Genomic DNA, 6124 nt, shown 5'->3' with positions numbered 1-6124 from the left:
CAGCACGGGGGGGCCCGAGGGACCCGTGGAGAGACACAGAGGGACCCACAGGGAGACAGAGACAGAGAGACCCATAGAGAGACAGAGACATAGAGACCCATAGAGACCCATAGAGAGACACAGAGAGACCCATAGAGAGACAGAGACATAGAGACCCATAGAGAGACACAGAGAGACCCATAGAGAGACACAGAGACATAGAGACCCATAGAGAGACACAGAGAGACCCATAGAGAGACACAGAGAGACCCACAGAGAGACAGAGACATAGAGACCCATAGAGAGACACAGAGAGACCCACAGAGAGACAGAGACATAGAGACCCATAGAGAGACACAGAGAGACCCACAGAGAGACAGAGACATAGAGACCCACAGAGAGACACAGAGAGACCCATAGAGAGACACAGAGAGACCCATAGAGAGACAGAGACATAGAGACCCATAGAGAGACACAGAGAGACCCATAGAGAGACAGAGACATAGAGACCCATAGAGAGACACAGAGAGACCCATAGAGAGACAGAGACATAGAGACCCATAGAGAGACACAGAGAGACCCATAGAGAGACAGAGACATAGAGACCCATAGAGAGACACAGAGAGACCCACAGAGAGACAGAGACATAGAGACCCATAGAGAGACACAGAGAGACCCATAGAGAGACAGAGACATAGAGACCCATAGAGAGACACAGAGAGACCCACAGAGAGACAGAGACATAGAGACCCATAGAGAGACACAGAGAGACCCATAGAGAGACAGAGACATAGAGACCCATAGAGAGACACAGAGAGACCCATAGAGAGACAGAGACATAGAGACCCATAGAGAGACACAGAGAGACCCACAGAGAGACAGAGACATAGAGACCCATAGAGAGACACAGAGAGACCCATAGAGAGACAGAGACATAGAGACCCATAGAGAGACACAGAGAGACCCATAGAGAGACAGAGACATAGAGACACATAGAGAGACACAGAGAGACCCACAGAGAGACAGAGACATAGAGACCCATAGAGAGACACAGAGAGACCCATAGAGAGACAGAGACATAGAGACACAGAGAGAGACACAGAGAGACCCATAGAGAGACACAGAGAGACCCATAGAGAGACAGAGACAGAGAGACCCATAGAGAGACACAGAGAGACCCATAGAGAGACAGAGACATAGAGACCCATAGAGAGACACAGAGAGACCCATAGAGAGACAGAGACATAGAGACCCACAGAGAGACACAGAGAGACCCACAGAGAGACAGAGACATAGAGACACAGAGAGAGACACAGAGAGACCCATAGAGAGACACAGAGAGACCCATAGAGAGACACAGAGAGACCCATAGAGAGACACAGAGAGACCCACAGAGAGACAGAGACATAGAGACACATAGAGAGACACAGAGAGACCCATAGAGAGACAGAGACATAGAGACCCATAGAGAGACACAGAGAGACCCACAGAGAGACAGAGACATAGAGACCCATAGAGAGACACAGAGAGACCCATAGAGAGACACAGAGAGACCCATAGAGAGACAGAGACATAGAGACACATAGAGAGACACAGAGAGACCCACAGAGAGACACAGAGAGACCCATAGAGAGACAGAGACATAGAGACACATAGAGAGACACAGAGAGACCCACAGAGAGACACAGAGAGACCCATAGAGAGACAGAGACATAGAGACCCATAGAGAGACCCATAGAGAGACACATAGAGACCCATAGAGACCCCATAGGGACACATAGAGACCCATAGAGAGACAGAGGGACACAGAGAGAGACATAGGGACGCATAGAGACCCCATAGGGACCCCATAGGGACACATAGAGACCCATAGAGACCCCATAGGGACACATAGAGAGACATAGGGACACATAGAGACCCATAGGGACACATAGAGACCCATAGAGACCCCATAGGGACACATAGAGACCCATAGGGACCCCATAGGGACACATAGAGACCCATAGAGAGACAGAGGGACACAGAGAGAGACATAGGGACACATAGAGACCCCATAGGGACCCCATAGGGACACATAGAGACCCATAGAGACCCCATAGGGACTCATACAGACCCATAGAGAGACAGAGGGACACAGAGAGAGACATAGGGACACATAGAGACCCCATAGGGACACATAGGGACACATAGAGACCCCATAGGGACACATAGGGAGACATAGAGACCCCATAGGAGCACGTAGGGACACATAGAGACCTCATAGAGACACATAGGGACCCATAGAGAGATTTAGGGACACGTAGAGACACAGAGACCACATAGAGACCCATAGCGACCCATTGACACCCTACAGTGGCACATAGAGACCCCATAGAGACACATAGAAACCCCATAGGGACCCATTGAAACCCCATAGAGACACATAGAGACCCCATAGAAACCCCATAGAGACACATAGAGACCCCATAGAAACCCATAGAGACCCATAGACACACATAGAGACTCCACAGAGACCCGTTGAATCCCTAGAGAGACCGTAGAAACCCATTGAAACCCCACAGGGATACATAGAGACCCACTGACACCCTATAGAGACCCCATAGAGACACAAAGGGACCCACAGAGACCCATTGAGACCTCATAGACATGCGACCCATAGAGACCCACAAAGGCCCCATAGAGTGGCCCTGCCCCCCCCCATCCCATGCTCCCAGGGGCTCGTGGCTCGCGGAGGAGCCGGAAGCAGCCGCCGGAGACCTCGCTCCCGGTGAGTGGGGGGAGCTCCATGGGGATGCAGGAGCCGGGGGGGGGGGGGGGGGAATGCCCCATCCCGGAGCCGCCTCCATCCCAGCCCCATCCTGGGCTCCGGGGGCTGGGATTGCTCCCGGGCTCTCCCTGACCCCTCCTTGGTCCCATCTCCAGCAGCAGAGGAAGCTTCCGAGGAGACGGAGACCGAGCATGGGGCTGCGCCGGGGTGAGCCCGGGATCCAGCCCATGCAGCCCGTCCCCATCCCATGGAGCCCATGGAGCCCATCCCATGGAGCCCATCCCATGGAGCCCATCCCATGGATCCATCCCCATCCCATGGAGCCCATCCCATGGATCCCATCCCCATCCCATGGAGCCCATGGAGCCCATCCCATGGATCCATCCCCATCCCATGGAGCCCATGGAGCCCATCCCATGGAGCCCATCCCATGGATCCATCCCCATCCCATGGAGCCCATCCCATGGATCCATCCCCATCCCATGGAGCCCATCCCATGGATCCCATCCCCATCCCATGGAGCCCATGGAGCCCATCCCATGGAGCCCATCCCATGGAGCCCATCCCATGGAGCCCATCCCATGGAGCCCATCCCATGGATCCATCCCCATCCCATGGAGCCCATCCCATGGATCCATCCCCATCCCATGGAGCCCATGGAGCCCATCCCATGGAGCCCATCCCATGGATCCATCCCCATCCCATGGAGCCCATCCCATGGATCCATCCCCATCCCATGGAGCCCATCCCATGGATCCCATCCCCATCCCATGGAGCCCATGGAGCCCATCCCATGGAGCCCATCCCATGGATCCATCCCCATCCCATGGAGCCCATCCCATGGATCCATCCCCACCCCATGGAGCCCACCCCATGGAGCCCATCCCCATCCCATGGAGCCCATCCCATGGAGCCCATCCCATGGATCCATCCCCACCCCATGGAGCCCACCCCATGGAGCCCATCCCCACCCCATGGAGCCCATCCCATGGAGCCCATCCCATGGAGCCCATCCCATGGAGCCCATCCCATAGAGCCCATCCCATGGATCCATCCCCACCTCATGGAGCCCACCCCATGGAGCCCATCCCCATCCCATGGAGCCCATCCCATGGAGCCCATCCCATGGATCCATCCCCACCCCATGGATCCCACCCCATGGAGCCCATCCCATGGAGCCCATCCCATGGAACCCATCCCATGGATCCATCCCCACCCCATGGATCCCACCCCATGGATCCCATCCCCACCCCATGGAGCCCATCCCATGGAGCCCACCCCATGGAGCCCATCCCATGGATCCATCCCCACCCCATGGAGCCCACCCCATGGATCCCATCCCCACCCCATGGAGCCCATCCCATGGAGCCCACCCCATGGAGCCCATCCCATGGATCCATCCCCACCCCATGGAGCCCACCCCATGGAGCCCATCCCATGGATCCATCCCCACCCCATGGAGCCCACCCCATGGAGCCCATCCCCACCCTGCGGCTCCCCCCCAGGCCGGAGCCGCTGCAGCTCCTGTCCCGTGCCCAGCTCTTGGCCACCCACAACCGGCGGCTGCAGCACGAGGCCGAGGCCAGCGAGGAGCAGAACTCGCGCCTGGGGGAGGAGCTCCAGGAGCTGCGGGGGCAGCTCCGCAGGTGAGGGCCAGGGACATCCCATAATAACCCATTGGGGATGGGCACCCTATGGTGATGGAGACCCCATGGTGATGGAGACCCCATGGTGATGGAGACCCCATGGTGATGGAGGCCCCATGGTGATGGAGACCCCATGGTGATGGGGACCCCATGGTGATGGAGGCCCCATGGTGATGGAGAAGCCATGGTGATGGAGGCCCCATGGTGATGGAGGCCCCATGGTGATGGAGGCCCCATGGTGATGGAGACCCCATGGTGATGGAGAAGCCATGGTGATGGGCACCCCATGGTGACGGAGACCCCATGGTGACGGAGACCCCATGGTGATGGAGACCCCATGGTGATGGAGACCCCATGGTGATGGAGGCCCCATGGTGATGGAGGCCCCATGGTAATGGAGACCCCATGGTGATGGACACCCCATGGTGACGGAGACCCCATGGTGACGGAGACCCCATGGTGACGGGCACCCCATGGTGACGGGGACCCCATGGTGACGGAGACCCCATGGTGATGGAGAAGCCATGGTGATGGAGGCCCCATGGTGATGGACACCCCATGGTGATGGGCACCCCATGGTGACGGAGACCCCATGGTGACGGGGACCCCATGGTGACGGGGACCTCATGGTGATGGAGGCCCCATGGTGATGGGTACCCCGTGGTGACGGGCACCCCGTGGTGATGGAGACCCCATTATGATGGACACCCCATGGTGATGGACACCCCATGGTGATGGGCACCCCATGGTGATGGAGACCCCATGGTGATGGACACCCCATTATGATGGGCACCCCATGGTGATGGAGACCCCATGGTGATGGGCACCCCATGGTGACAGGCACCCCTGTCCCCCTCAGCACCCAACAGGCCCTGGAGCGGGCGCGCGTGGCCACCGAGGAGCTGGAGGACACCAAGGCTGCGGTGAAGGGGCTGGAGGAGCAGAACCTGGAGCTGCGGCGCAGGATGAGGACCCTGGTGGGCCCCGGGGGGCACCCATTATGGGGCAGCGGCACCCATGGGGGCACCCATGGACCCTCCCGTGTCCCCATTGGTGCAGGAGAAGGAGCAGAGCAGCCTCCGCTCGCACACTGATGGGCTGCAGGAGGAGGTGAGGCCGTTGCAGTGGTGGCACCGGCACCCCCATGGTGACCCCAGCACCATCATGGTGCCATCACCATCAGCGCCCCCCCTTAATGCCCCCACTGATGCCCCATTGATGCCCCCATTGATGCCCCCACTGATGCCCCATTGATGCCCCCATTGAAACCCCATTGATGCCCCCATTGATGCCCCATTGATGCCCCATTGATGCCCCATTGATGCCCTCATTGATGCCCCATTGATGCCCCCATTGATGCCCCCATTGATGCCCCCATTGATGCCCCATTGATGCCCCCATTGATGCCCCATTGATGCCCCATTGATGCCCCCATTGATGCCCCATTGATGCCCCCATTGATGCCCCATTGATGCCACCCCATTGATGCCCCCATTGATGCCCCCATTGATGCCCCCATTGATGCCCCCACTGATGCCCCATTGATGCCCCCATTGAAACCCCATTGATGCCCCCATTGATGCCCCCATTGATGCCCCATTGATGCCCTCATTGATGCCCCATTGATGCCCCCATTGATGCCCCCATTGATGCCCCCATTGATGCCCCATTGATGCCCCATTGATGCCCCCATTGATGCCCCATTGATGCCCCCATTGATGCCCCATTGATG

This window comes from Psittacula echo (genome assembly GCF_963264785.1).
Source record: "Psittacula echo genome assembly, contig: SCAFFOLD_141, whole genome shotgun sequence".
In the NCBI taxonomy this organism is placed as follows: Eukaryota; Metazoa; Chordata; class Aves; order Psittaciformes; family Psittacidae; genus Psittacula; species Psittacula echo.
This window is presented reverse-complemented; position numbering follows the sequence as displayed.